Source organism: Hyla sarda, unplaced genomic scaffold (assembly GCF_029499605.1).
Source record: "Hyla sarda isolate aHylSar1 unplaced genomic scaffold, aHylSar1.hap1 scaffold_1887, whole genome shotgun sequence".
In the NCBI taxonomy this organism is placed as follows: Eukaryota; Metazoa; Chordata; class Amphibia; order Anura; family Hylidae; genus Hyla; species Hyla sarda.
Genome location: NW_026608540.1, coordinates 1 through 14,478, shown reverse-complemented (window position 1 = coordinate 14,478; position 14,478 = coordinate 1). Strand labels below are relative to the sequence as shown.

Here is a 14,478-nt window from a genome sequence, read left to right as displayed (position 1 = left end):
CCTGAGGCAGAACCATCACCGCCATAGGTTGTCAAATAACCCGGGTTTAACCCACACAGGTAAGTCCAATGGGGTGCAGGCATGTCCTCTATGCTTACAGCTTCCCGTGGGTGTTGGTTTGATACCGTTTGGGGACAGCCAAGGAGGCATCTGCAGGCAACAAAGGTAGGTGTGTGCTTGTGTGTGTGTTTCCTATGCAGATCCTAAGCCCAGTGTCACATGCAAGTAGGAGGAGTAAGAAGGGGTTCCTGGCAAATCCGGGTTATGGATTGCATTTAAAAAGGCCCCGTGGGAGTGCAATGGGCCCCTGTCTTGCTGCTTAGCAATAATGGTATGGGTTTAGGTTCTGCTGTGTGTACTGGTGTTGACTGCCCCCCAGCCCAGAGTGTGCATGGAAAATTGTCTGGCAGCCTCCCTGACAGCAAGCAGTGATAGTGCCCATGAAGGGGACCTTGTTGGGCCCGCCCTTTCACGGTTATCGCTTCTCGGCCTTTTGGCTAAGATCAAGTGTAGTATCTGTTCTTATCAGTTTAATATCTGATACGTCCCCTATCTGGGGACCATATATTAAATGGATTTTTGAGAACGGGGGCCGATTTCGAAGCTTGCTTCCGTCGCCCTATGCATTGACCCGATATGGCAGTATCTTCGGGTACAGTGCACCACCCCCTTACAGGGTTAAAAAGAAAGATTCTACTTTCATTGCTACCTGCTTGCTGGCTAGCCAGCTAGCCAGCCCTGTGGGCCTTGCTGCTGCTGCTGCTGCAGCCAAAAAACAAAAGGTGGTGCTGCTGCTGCTTCTGCTTCTGCTTGTGTCTGCCGCTGTTGGAGCGTCCAGGCACAGGACTTCTGCTGCTGCTGACTAAATGGCCTCCTTAATTGGATCATTTGAGTAGCCAGCACACCTGTGCAGGTAGGGCATGACATGATAGGCAGCTGCCTTGATAGCGGGTGGGTGCTGAATGTTCCTAATTGACAAAATAAGATTAATGCTTATGAAGAAATATAAAATCTCATCCCTTCCCCAATATCGCGCCACACCCCTACCCCTTAATTCCCTGGTGAACTTGATGGACATATGTCTTTTTTCGACCGTACTAACTATGTAACTATGTAACATAACATGGGGGGGGGGGGGGGGGGGGGGGGTCTCCTGGCTGTTCACACAGGTGTGTCATTGCTGTACATTGACCATGCATTGCTTCTGTGGTATTGCAAAGGCAAAGACAAATGCTTCCAGCCATCCATTGCACTAATGGATTGGTCATCAGCTGGCTGTCTATGTCCCGCATCAATATAGACCAAAGTACAGAGGGTTAGGCTATGCTATTGTGCACCTACCTGATGCATCAGAAGGTGCGAGGCCCTTGCTAAATTCTGTGCACAGACTTTGAGATCTATGCTTTAGACTGTATCTAAACCTGCTCCAACATGGACTGACATTCTGGCCTACTTTCAGCGATGCGACTTGTCTGTCGCTGAACAGTCGCTTTTTATGTATTCAGCACCTATGTATAATGTTGTAAAAATGCTCTAGAAGCTAAAGTCGCAGAAATGTCACACATATTTGGCCTGCAACTTTCCTGTGCGACAAATTCAGACAGGAAAAATCAGTATAAATCCTTAGAAAATTATCCCCCAGTGTCTCCATCTGCTGGCGGTATTGAATAAGCATTGCTGCACTGATGGGGTATGCATTAGACGAAAAAAAAGAAGAAAAAGAAGAATAATACGCCCAGAAAAGAGGCGAAAAGGAGAAAAACGTAAAAAAACGTGAAAAAAAAGTAAGAGGAAGAGAAGGGAAAAAAAGGTGGAAATGGGTTTAAAAGTGATTTCGGCGGAGAATATATATATATATATATATATATATATATATATATATATATATATATACGCGCACACACACACATATATATAAACGTATTCTCCGTTGAGATATTGCAGCCGCTGCTGTGTCCAGGCCCAGGAGCCTTAGCACTGTGCTGTGATGTCACTCAATACCACTGACATCACTAGGTGTAAACAACATCTCTCCTTTGCTGTGTATGTGACTATGGAGCTGTTTGGTGATGTCGTCTATTATGGCCTTCATAGAAGCAACAGGAGATTGTTGCATCCATCTAGAACCCTCAGAACTACAGTGCTATGATGTCACTCACTTCCACAGGCCTTGCAGAGTGTAAACAACAACAACCCAGCTTTGTTGTGTATGTAACCATAGGGATTTGTGATGTCACCTAGAACCTTCACAGCAGCGACAGCTTTATGAGGAGCATCAGCACTGCTCTGCCTGAGCAGAACCATCACCGCCATAGGTTGTCAAATAACCCGGGTTTAACCCACACAGGTAAGTCCAATGGGGTGCAGGCATGTCCTCTATGCTTACAGCTTCCCGTGGGTGTTGGTTTGATACCGTTTGGGGACAGCCAAGGAGGCATCTGCAGGCAACAAAGGTAGGTGTGTGCTTGTGTGTGTGTTTCCTATGCAGATCCTAAGCCCAGTGTCACATGCAAGTAGGAGGAGTAAGAAGGGTTCCTGGCAAATCCGGGTTATGGATTGCATTTAAAAAGGCCCCGTGGGAGTGCAATGGGCCCCTGTCTTGCTGCTTAGCAATAATGGTATGGGTTTAGGTTCTGCTGTGTGTACTGGTGGTTGACTGCCCCCCAGCCCAGAGTGTGCATGGAAAATTGTCTGGCAGCCTCCCTGACAGCAAGCAGTGATAGTGCCCATGAAGGGGACCTTGTTGGGCCCGCCCCTTTCACGGTTATCGCTTCTCGGCCTTTTGGCTAAGATCAAGTGTAGTATCTGTTCTTATCAGTTTAATATCTGATACGTCCCCTATCTGGGGACCATATATTAAATGGATTTTTGAGAACGGGGGCCGATTTCGAAGCTTGCTTCCGTCGCCCTATGCATTGACCCGATATGGCAGTATCTTCGGGTACAGTGCACCACCCCCTTACAGGGTTAAAAAGAAAGATTCCTACTTTCATTGCTACCTGCTTGCTGGCTAGCCAGCTAGCCAGCCCTGTGGGCCTTGCTGCTGCTGCTGCTGCAGCCAAAAAACAAAAGGTGGTGCTGCTGCTGCTTCTGCTTCTGCTTGTGTCTGGCCGCTGTTGGAGCGTCCAGGCACAGGACTTCTGCTGCTGCTGACTAAATGGCCTCCTTAATTGGATCATTTGAGTAGCCAGCACACCTGTGCAGGTAGGGCATGACATGATAGGCAGCTGCCTTGATAGCGGGTGGGTGCTGAATGTTCCTAATTGACAAAATAAGATTAATGCTTATGAAGAAATATAAAATCTCATCCCTTCCCCAATATCGCGCCACACCCCTACCCCTTAATTCCCTGGTTGAACTTGATGGACATATGTCTTTTTTCGACCGTACTAACTATGTAACTATGTAACATAACATGGGGGGGGTCTCCTGGCTGTTCACACAGGTGTGTCATTGCTGTACATTGACCATGCATTGCTTCTGTGGTATTGCAAAGGCAAAGACAAATGCTTCCAGCCATCCATTGCACTAATGGATTGGTCATCAGCTGGCTGTCTATGTCCCGCATCAATATAGACCAAAGTACAGAGGGTTAGGCTATGCTATTGTGCACCTACCTGATGCATCAGAAGGTGCGAGGCCCTTGCTAAATTCTGTGCACAGACTTTGAGATCTATGCTTTAGACTGTATCTAAACCTGCTCCAACATGGACTGACATTCTGGCCTACTTTCAGCCGATGCGACTTGTCTGTCGCTGAACAGTCGCTTTTTATGTATTCAGCACCTATGTATAATGTTGTAAAAATGCTCTAGAAGCTAAAGTCGCAGAAATGTCACACATATTTGGCCTGCAACTTTCTGTGCGACAAATTCAGACAGGAAAAATCAGTATAAATCCTTAGAAAATTATCCCCCAGTGTCTCCATCTGCTGGCGGTATTGAATAAGCATTGCTGCACTGATGGGGTATGCATTAGACGAAAAAAAAGAAGAAAAAGAAGAATAATACGCCCAGAAAAGAGGCGAAAAGGAGAAAAACGTAAAAAAACGTGAAAAAAAAGTAAGAGGAAGAGAAGGGAAAAAAAGGTGGAAATGGGTTTAAAAGTGATTTCGGCGGAGATATATATATATATATATATATATATATATATATATATATATATATATATATATATACGCGCACACACACACATATATATAAACGTATTCTCCGTTGAGATATTGCAGCCGCTGCTGTGTCCAGGCCCAGGAGCCTTAGCACTGTGCTGTGATGTCACTCAATACCACTGACATCACTAGGTGTAAACAACATCTCTCCTTTGCTGTGTATGTGACTATGGAGCTGTTTGGTGATGTCGTCTATTATGGCCTTCATAGAAGCAACAGGAGATTGTTGCATCCATCTAGAACCCTCAGAACTACAGTGCTATGATGTCACTCACTTCCACAGGCCTTGCAGAGTGTAAACAACAACAACCCAGCTTTGTTGTGTATGTAACCATAGGGATTTGTGATGTCACCTAGAACCTTCACAGCAGCGACAGCTTTATGAGGAGCATCAGCACTGCTCTGCCTGAGCAAAACCATCACCGCCATAGGTTGTCAAATAACCCGGGTTTAACCCACACAGGTAAGTCCAATGGGGTGCAGGCATGTCCTCTATGCTTACAGCTTCCCGTGGGTGTTGGTTTGATACCGTTTGGGGACAGCCAAGGAGGCATCTGCAGGCAACAAAGGTAGGTGTGTGCTTGTGTGTGTGTTTCCTATGCAGATCCTAAGCCCAGTGTCACATGCAAGTAGGAGGAGTAAGAAGGGTTCCTGGCAAATCCGGGTTATGGATTGCATTTAAAAAGGCCCCGTGGGAGTGCAATGGGCCCCTGTCTTGCTGCTTAGCAATAATGGTATGGGTTTAGGTTCTGCTGTGTGTACTGGTGGTTGACTGCCCCCCAGCCCAGAGTGTGCATGGAAAATTGTCTGGCAGCCTCCCTGACAGCAAGCAGTGATAGTGCCCATGAAGGGGACCTTGTTGGGCCCGCCCCTTTCACGGTTATCGCTTCTCGGCCTTTTGGCTAAGATCAAGTGTAGTATCTGTTCTTATCAGTTTAATATCTGATACGTCCCCTATCTGGGGACCATATATTAAATGGATTTTTGAGAACGGGGGCCGATTTCGAAGCTTGCTTCCGTCGCCCTATGCATTGACCCGATATGGCAGTATCTTCGGGTACAGTGCACCACCCCCTTACAGGGTTAAAAAGAAAGATTCCTACTTTCATTGCTACCTGCTTGCTGGCTAGCCAGCTAGCCAGCCCTGTGGGCCTTGCTGCTGCTGCTGCTGCAGCCAAAAAACAAAAGGTGGTGCTGCTGCTGCTTCTGCTTCTGCTTGTGTCTGGCCGCTGTTGGAGCGTCCAGGCACAGGACTTCTGCTGCTGCTGACTAAATGGCCTCCTTAATTGGATCATTTGAGTAGCCAGCACACCTGTGCAGGTAGGGCATGACATGATAGGCAGCTGCCTTGATAGCGGGTGGGTGCTGAATGTTCCTAATTGACAAAATAAGATTAATGCTTATGAAGAAATATAAAATCTCATCCCTTCCCCAATATCGCGCCACACCCCTACCCCTTAATTCCCTGGTTGAACTTGATGGACATATGTCTTTTTTCGACCGTACTAACTATGTAACTATGTAACATAACATGGGGGGGGGGGGTCTCCTGGCTGTTCACACAGGTGTGTCATTGCTGTACATTGACCATGCATTGCTTCTGTGGTATTGCAAAGGCAAAGACAAATGCTTCCAGCCATCCATTGCACTAATGGATTGGTCATCAGCTGGCTGTCTATGTCCCGCATCAATATAGACCAAAGTACAGAGGGTTAGGCTATGCTATTGTGCACCTACCTGATGCATCAGAAGGTGCGAGGCCCTTGCTAAATTCTGTGCACAGACTTTGAGATCTATGCTTTAGACTGTATCTAAACCTGCTCCAACATGGACTGACATTCTGGCCTACTTTCAGCCGATGCGACTTGTCTGTCGCTGAACAGTCGCTTTTTATGTATTCAGCACCTATGTATAATGTTGTAAAAATGCTCTAGAAGCTAAAGTCGCAGAAATGTCACACATATTTGGCCTGCAACTTTCTGTGCGACAAATTCAGACAGGAAAAATCAGTATAAATCCTTAGAAAATTATCCCCCAGTGTCTCCATCTGCTGGCGGTATTGAATAAGCATTGCTGCACTGATGGGGTATGCATTAGACGAAAAAAAAGAAGAAAAAGAAGAATAATACGCCCAGAAAAGAGGCGAAAAGGAGAAAAACGTAAAAAAACGTGAAAAAAAAGTAAGAGGAAGAGAAGGGAAAAAAAGGTGGAAATGGGTTTAAAAGTGATTTCGGCGGAGAAATATATATATATATATATATATATATATATATATATATATATACGCGCACACACACACATATATATAAACGTATTCTCCGTTGAGATATTGCAGCCGCTGCTGTGTCCAGGCCCAGGAGCCTTAGCACTGTGCTGTGATGTCACTCAATACCACTGACATCACTAGGTGTAAACAACATCTCTCCTTTGCTGTGTATGTGACTATGGAGCTGTTTGGTGATGTCGTCTATTATGGCCTTCATAGAAGCAACAGGAGATTGTTGCATCCATCTAGAACCCTCAGAACTACAGTGCTATGATGTCACTCACTTCCACAGGCCTTGCAGAGTGTAAACAACAACAACCCAGCTTTGTTGTGTATGTAACCATAGGGATTTGTGATGTCACCTAGAACCTTCACAGCAGCGACAGCTTTATGAGGAGCATCAGCACTGCTCTGCCTGAGCAGAACCATCACCGCCATAGGTTGTCAAATAACCCGGGTTTAACCCACACAGGTAAGTCCAATGGGGTGCAGGCATGTCCTCTATGCTTACAGCTTCCCGTGGGTGTTGGTTTGATACCGTTTGGGGACAGCCAAGGAGGCATCTGCAGGCAACAAAGGTAGGTGTGTGCTTGTGTGTGTGTTTCCTATGCAGATCCTAAGCCCAGTGTCACATGCAAGTAGGAGGAGTAAGAAGGGTTCCTGGCAAATCCGGGTTATGGATTGCATTTAAAAAGGCCCCGTGGGAGTGCAATGGGCCCCTGTCTTGCTGCTTAGCAATAATGGTATGGGTTTAGGTTCTGCTGTGTGTACTGGTGGTTGACTGCCCCCCAGCCCAGAGTGTGCATGGAAAATTGTCTGGCAGCCTCCCTGACAGCAAGCAGTGATAGTGCCCATGAAGGGGACCTTGTTGGGCCCGCCCCTTTCACGGTTATCGCTTCTCGGCCTTTTGGCTAAGATCAAGTGTAGTATCTGTTCTTATCAGTTTAATATCTGATACGTCCCCTATCTGGGGACCATATATTAAATGGATTTTTGAGAACGGGGGCCGATTTCGAAGCTTGCTTCCGTCGCCCTATGCATTGACCCGATATGGCAGTATCTTCGGGTACAGTGCACCACCCCCTTACAGGGTTAAAAAGAAAGATTCCTACTTTCATTGCTACCTGCTTGCTGGCTAGCCAGCTAGCCAGCCCTGTGGGCCTTGCTGCTGCTGCTGCTGCAGCCAAAAAACAAAAGGTGGTGCTGCTGCTGCTTCTGCTTCTGCTTGTGTCTGGCCGCTGTTGGAGCGTCCAGGCACAGGACTTCTGCTGCTGCTGACTAAATGGCCTCCTTAATTGGATCATTTGAGTAGCCAGCACACCTGTGCAGGTAGGGCATGACATGATAGGCAGCTGCCTTGATAGCGGGTGGGTGCTGAATGTTCCTAATTGACAAAATAAGATTAATGCTTATGAAGAAATATAAAATCTCATCCCTTCCCCAATATCGCGCCACACCCCTACCCCTTAATTCCCTGGTTGAACTTGATGGACATATGTCTTTTTTCGACCGTACTAACTATGTAACTATGTAACATAACATGGGGGGGGGGGGGGGGGGTCTCCTGGCTGTTCACACAGGTGTGTCATTGCTGTACATTGACCATGCATTGCTTCTGTGGTATTGCAAAGGCAAAGACAAATGCTTCCAGCCATCCATTGCACTAATGGATTGGTCATCAGCTGGCTGTCTATGTCCCGCATCAATATAGACCAAAGTACAGAGGGTTAGGCTATGCTATTGTGCACCTACCTGATGCATCAGAAGGTGCGAGGCCCTTGCTAAATTCTGTGCACAGACTTTGAGATCTATGCTTTAGACTGTATCTAAACCTGCTCCAACATGGACTGACATTCTGGCCTACTTTCAGCCGATGCGACTTGTCTGTCGCTGAACAGTCGCTTTTTATGTATTCAGCACCTATGTATAATGTTGTAAAAATGCTCTAGAAGCTAAAGTCGCAGAAATGTCACACATATTTGGCCTGCAACTTTCTGTGCGACAAATTCAGACAGGAAAAATCAGTATAAATCCTTAGAAAATTATCCCCCAGTGTCTCCATCTGCTGGCGGTATTGAATAAGCATTGCTGCACTGATGGGGTATGCATTAGACGAAAAAAAAGAAGAAAAAGAAGAATAATACGCCCAGAAAAGAGGCGAAAAGGAGAAAAACGTAAAAAAACGTGAAAAAAAAGTAAGAGGAAGAGAAGGGAAAAAAAGGTGGAAATGGGTTTAAAAGTGATTTCGGCGGAGAAATATATATATATATATATATATATATATATATATATATATATATACGCGCACACACACACATATATATAAACGTATTCTCCGTTGAGATATTGCAGCCGCTGCTGTGTCCAGGCCCAGGAGCCTTAGCACTGTGCTGTGATGTCACTCAATACCACTGACATCACTAGGTGTAAACAACATCTCTCCTTTGCTGTGTATGTGACTATGGAGCTGTTTGGTGATGTCGTCTATTATGGCCTTCATAGAAGCAACAGGAGATTGTTGCATCCATCTAGAACCCTCAGAACTACAGTGCTATGATGTCACTCACTTCCACAGGCCTTGCAGAGTGTAAACAACAACAACCCAGCTTTGTTGTGTATGTAACCATAGGGATTTGTGATGTCACCTAGAACCTTCACAGCAGCGACAGCTTTATGAGGAGCATCAGCACTGCTCTGCCTGAGCAGAACCATCACCGCCATAGGTTGTCAAATAACCCGGGTTTAACCCACACAGGTAAGTCCAATGGGGTGCAGGCATGTCCTCTATGCTTACAGCTTCCCGTGGGTGTTGGTTTGATACCGTTTGGGGACAGCCAAGGAGGCATCTGCAGGCAACAAAGGTAGGTGTGTGCTTGTGTGTGTGTTTCCTATGCAGATCCTAAGCCCAGTGTCACATGCAAGTAGGAGGAGTAAGAAGGGTTCCTGGCAAATCCGGGTTATGGATTGCATTTAAAAAGGCCCCGTGGGAGTGCAATGGGCCCCTGTCTTGCTGCTTAGCAATAATGGTATGGGTTTAGGTTCTGCTGTGTGTACTGGTGGTTGACTGCCCCCCAGCCCAGAGTGTGCATGGAAAATTGTCTGGCAGCCTCCCTGACAGCAAGCAGTGATAGTGCCCATGAAGGGGACCTTGTTGGGCCCGCCCCTTTCACGGTTATCGCTTCTCGGCCTTTTGGCTAAGATCAAGTGTAGTATCTGTTCTTATCAGTTTAATATCTGATACGTCCCCTATCTGGGGACCATATATTAAATGGATTTTTGAGAACGGGGGCCGATTTCGAAGCTTGCTTCCGTCGCCCTATGCATTGACCCGATATGGCAGTATCTTCGGGTACAGTGCACCACCCCCTTACAGGGTTAAAAAGAAAGATTCCTACTTTCATTGCTACCTGCTTGCTGGCTAGCCAGCTAGCCAGCCCTGTGGGCCTTGCTGCTGCTGCTGCTGCAGCCAAAAAACAAAAGGTGGTGCTGCTGCTGCTTCTGCTTCTGCTTGTGTCTGGCCGCTGTTGGAGCGTCCAGGCACAGGACTTCTGCTGCTGCTGACTAAATGGCCTCCTTAATTGGATCATTTGAGTAGCCAGCACACCTGTGCAGGTAGGGCATGACATGATAGGCAGCTGCCTTGATAGCGGGTGGGTGCTGAATGTTCCTAATTGACAAAATAAGATTAATGCTTATGAAGAAATATAAAATCTCATCCCTTCCCCAATATCGCGCCACACCCCTACCCCTTAATTCCCTGGTTGAACTTGATGGACATATGTCTTTTTTCGACCGTACTAACTATGTAACTATGTAACATAACATGGGGGGGGGGGGGGGGGGTCTCCTGGCTGTTCACACAGGTGTGTCATTGCTGTACATTGACCATGCATTGCTTCTGTGGTATTGCAAAGGCAAAGACAAATGCTTCCAGCCATCCATTGCACTAATGGATTGGTCATCAGCTGGCTGTCTATGTCCCGCATCAATATAGACCAAAGTACAGAGGGTTAGGCTATGCTATTGTGCACCTACCTGATGCATCAGAAGGTGCGAGGCCCTTGCTAAATTCTGTGCACAGACTTTGAGATCTATGCTTTAGACTGTATCTAAACCTGCTCCAACATGGACTGACATTCTGGCCTACTTTCAGCCGATGCGACTTGTCTGTCGCTGAACAGTCGCTTTTTATGTATTCAGCACCTATGTATAATGTTGTAAAAATGCTCTAGAAGCTAAAGTCGCAGAAATGTCACACATATTTGGCCTGCAACTTTCTGTGCGACAAATTCAGACAGGAAAAATCAGTATAAATCCTTAGAAAATTATCCCCCAGTGTCTCCATCTGCTGGCGGTATTGAATAAGCATTGCTGCACTGATGGGGTATGCATTAGACGAAAAAAAAGAAGAAAAAGAAGAATAATACGCCCAGAAAAGAGGCGAAAAGGAGAAAAACGTAAAAAAACGTGAAAAAAAAGTAAGAGGAAGAGAAGGGAAAAAAAGGTGGAAATGGGTTTAAAAGTGATTTCGGCGGAGAAATATATATATATATATATATATATATATATATATATATATATATATATACGCGCACACACACACATATATATAAACGTATTCTCCGTTGAGATATTGCAGCCGCTGCTGTGTCCAGGCCCAGGAGCCTTAGCACTGTGCTGTGATGTCACTCAATACCACTGACATCACTAGGTGTAAACAACATCTCTCCTTTGCTGTGTATGTGACTATGGAGCTGTTTGGTGATGTCGTCTATTATGGCCTTCATAGAAGCAACAGGAGATTGTTGCATCCATCTAGAACCCTCAGAACTACAGTGCTATGATGTCACTCACTTCCACAGGCCTTGCAGAGTGTAAACAACAACAACCCAGCTTTGTTGTGTATGTAACCATAGGGATTTGTGATGTCACCTAGAACCTTCACAGCAGCGACAGCTTTATGAGGAGCATCAGCACTGCTCTGCCTGAGCAGAACCATCACCGCCATAGGTTGTCAAATAACCCGGGTTTAACCCACACAGGTAAGTCCAATGGGGTGCAGGCATGTCCTCTATGCTTACAGCTTCCCGTGGGTGTTGGTTTGATACCGTTTGGGGACAGCCAAGGAGGCATCTGCAGGCAACAAAGGTAGGTGTGTGCTTGTGTGTGTGTTTCCTATGCAGATCCTAAGCCCAGTGTCACATGCAAGTAGGAGGAGTAAGAAGGGTTCCTGGCAAATCCGGGTTATGGATTGCATTTAAAAAGGCCCCGTGGGAGTGCAATGGGCCCCTGTCTTGCTGCTTAGCAATAATGGTATGGGTTTAGGTTCTGCTGTGTGTACTGGTGGTTGACTGCCCCCCAGCCCAGAGTGTGCATGGAAAATTGTCTGGCAGCCTCCCTGACAGCAAGCAGTGATAGTGCCCATGAAGGGGACCTTGTTGGGCCCGCCCCTTTCACGGTTATCGCTTCTCGGCCTTTTGGCTAAGATCAAGTGTAGTATCTGTTCTTATCAGTTTAATATCTGATACGTCCCCTATCTGGGGACCATATATTAAATGGATTTTTGAGAACGGGGGCCGATTTCGAAGCTTGCTTCCGTCGCCCTATGCATTGACCCGATATGGCAGTATCTTCGGGTACAGTGCACCACCCCCTTACAGGGTTAAAAAGAAAGATTCCTACTTTCATTGCTACCTGCTTGCTGGCTAGCCAGCTAGCCAGCCCTGTGGGCCTTGCTGCTGCTGCTGCTGCAGCCAAAAAACAAAAGGTGGTGCTGCTGCTGCTTCTGCTTCTGCTTGTGTCTGGCCGCTGTTGGAGCGTCCAGGCACAGGACTTCTGCTGCTGCTGACTAAATGGCCTCCTTAATTGGATCATTTGAGTAGCCAGCACACCTGTGCAGGTAGGGCATGACATGATAGGCAGCTGCCTTGATAGCGGGTGGGTGCTGAATGTTCCTAATTGACAAAATAAGATTAATGCTTATGAAGAAATATAAAATCTCATCCCTTCCCCAATATCGCGCCACACCCCTACCCCTTAATTCCCTGGTTGAACTTGATGGACATATGTCTTTTTTCGACCGTACTAACTATGTAACTATGTAACATAACATGGGGGGGGGGGGGGGGGGGGTCTCCTGGCTGTTCACACAGGTGTGTCATTGCTGTACATTGACCATGCATTGCTTCTGTGGTATTGCAAAGGCAAAGACAAATGCTTCCAGCCATCCATTGCACTAATGGATTGGTCATCAGCTGGCTGTCTATGTCCCGCATCAATATAGACCAAAGTACAGAGGGTTAGGCTATGCTATTGTGCACCTACCTGATGCATCAGAAGGTGCGAGGCCCTTGCTAAATTCTGTGCACAGACTTTGAGATCTATGCTTTAGACTGTATCTAAACCTGCTCCAACATGGACTGACATTCTGGCCTACTTTCAGCCGATGTGACTTGTCTGTCGCTGAACAGTCGCTTTTTATGTATTCAGCACCTATGTATAATGTTGTAAAAATGCTCTAGAAGCTAAAGTCGCAGAAATGTCACACATATTTGGCCTGCAACTTTCTGTGCGACAAATTCAGACAGGAAAAATCAGTATAAATCCTTAGAAAATTATCCCCCAGTGTCTCCATCTGCTGGCGGTATTGAATAAGCATTGCTGCACTGATGGGGTATGCATTAGACGAAAAAAAAGAAGAAAAAGAAGAATAATACGCCCAGAAAAGAGGCGAAAAGGAGAAAAACGTAAAAAAACGTGAAAAAAAAGTAAGAGGAAGAGAAGGGAAAAAAAGGTGGAAATGGGTTTAAAAGTGATTTCGGCGGAGAAATATATATATATATATATATATATATATATATATATATATACGCGCACACACACACATATATATAAACGTATTCTCCGTTGAGATATTGCAGCCGCTGCTGTGTCCAGGCCCAGGAGCCTTAGCACTGTGCTGTGATGTCACTCAATACCACTGACATCACTAGGTGTAAACAACATCTCTCCTTTGCTGTGTATGTGACTATGGAGCTGTTTGGTGATGTCGTCTATTATGGCCTTCATAGAAGCAACAGGAGATTGTTGCATCCATCTAGAACCCTCAGAACTACAGTGCTATGATGTCACTCACTTCCACAGGCCTTGCAGAGTGTAAACAACAACAACCCAGCTTTGTTGTGTATGTAACCATAGGGATTTGTGATGTCACCTAGAACCTTCACAGCAGCGACAGCTTTATGAGGAGCATCAGCACTGCTCTGCCTGAGCAGAACCATCACCGCCATAGGTTGTCAAATAACCCGGGTTTAACCCACACAGGTAAGTCCAATGGGGTGCAGGCATGTCCTCTATGCTTACAGCTTCCCGTGGGTGTTGGTTTGATACCGTTTGGGGACAGCCAAGGAGGCATCTGCAGGCAACAAAGGTAGGTGTGTGCTTGTGTGTGTGTTTCCTATGCAGATCCTAAGCCCAGTGTCACATGCAAGTAGGAGGAGTAAGAAGGGTTCCTGGCAAATCCGGGTTATGGATTGCATTTAAAAAGGCCCCGTGGGAGTGCAATGGGCCCCTGTCTTGCTGCTTAGCAATAATGGTATGGGTTTAGGTTCTGCTGTGTGTACTGGTGGTTGACTGCCCCCCAGCCCAGAGTGTGCATGGAAAATTGTCTGGCAGCCTCCCTGACAGCAAGCAGTGATAGTGCCCATGAAGGGGACCTTGTTGGGCCCGCCCCTTTCACGGTTATCGCTTCTCGGCCTTTTGGCTAAGATCAAGTGTAGTATCTGTTCTTATCAGTTTAATATCTGATACGTCCCCTATCTGGGGACCATATATTAAATGGATTTTTGAGAACGGGGGCCGATTTCGAAGCTTGCTTCCGTCGCCCTATGCATTGACCCGATATGGCAGTATCTTCGGTACAGTGCACCACCCCCTTACAGGGTTAAAAAGAAAGATTCCTACTTTCATTGCTACCTGCTTGCTGGCTAGCCAGCTAGCCAGCCCTGTGGGCCTTGCTGCTGCTGCTGCTGCAGCCAAAAAAACAA

At 46.4% G+C, this 14,478-nt stretch overlaps 7 non-coding genes across 7 annotated transcripts; all 7 read left to right on the top strand.

The window, feature by feature from the left end:
• Positions 1-477: 477 nt before the first annotated feature.
• LOC130315716 (U2 spliceosomal RNA) lies at positions 478-668 on the top strand. Its single transcript, XR_008863162.1, has one exon. It is a non-coding gene; the product is annotated as a U2 spliceosomal RNA (small nuclear RNA).
• Positions 669-2,766: 2,098 nt separating this feature from the next.
• LOC130315741 (U2 spliceosomal RNA) lies at positions 2,767-2,957 on the top strand. The gene has a single exon (XR_008863184.1). It is a non-coding gene; the product is annotated as a U2 spliceosomal RNA (small nuclear RNA).
• A 2,092-nt stretch (positions 2,958-5,049) lies between these two features.
• On the top strand, positions 5,050-5,240 carry LOC130315740 (U2 spliceosomal RNA). The gene has a single exon (XR_008863183.1). It is a non-coding gene; the product is annotated as a U2 spliceosomal RNA (small nuclear RNA).
• A 2,084-nt stretch (positions 5,241-7,324) lies between these two features.
• On the top strand, positions 7,325-7,515 carry LOC130315739 (U2 spliceosomal RNA). Its single transcript, XR_008863182.1, has one exon. It is a non-coding gene; the product is annotated as a U2 spliceosomal RNA (small nuclear RNA).
• Positions 7,516-9,607: 2,092 nt separating this feature from the next.
• LOC130315727 (U2 spliceosomal RNA) lies at positions 9,608-9,798 on the top strand. Its single transcript, XR_008863172.1, has one exon. It is a non-coding gene; the product is annotated as a U2 spliceosomal RNA (small nuclear RNA).
• A 2,096-nt stretch (positions 9,799-11,894) lies between these two features.
• On the top strand, positions 11,895-12,085 carry LOC130315715 (U2 spliceosomal RNA). The gene has a single exon (XR_008863161.1). It is a non-coding gene; the product is annotated as a U2 spliceosomal RNA (small nuclear RNA).
• Positions 12,086-14,175: 2,090 nt separating this feature from the next.
• Positions 14,176-14,365, top strand: LOC130315731 (U2 spliceosomal RNA). Its single transcript, XR_008863176.1, has one exon. It is a non-coding gene; the product is annotated as a U2 spliceosomal RNA (small nuclear RNA).
• Positions 14,366-14,478: the final 113 nt, after the last annotated feature.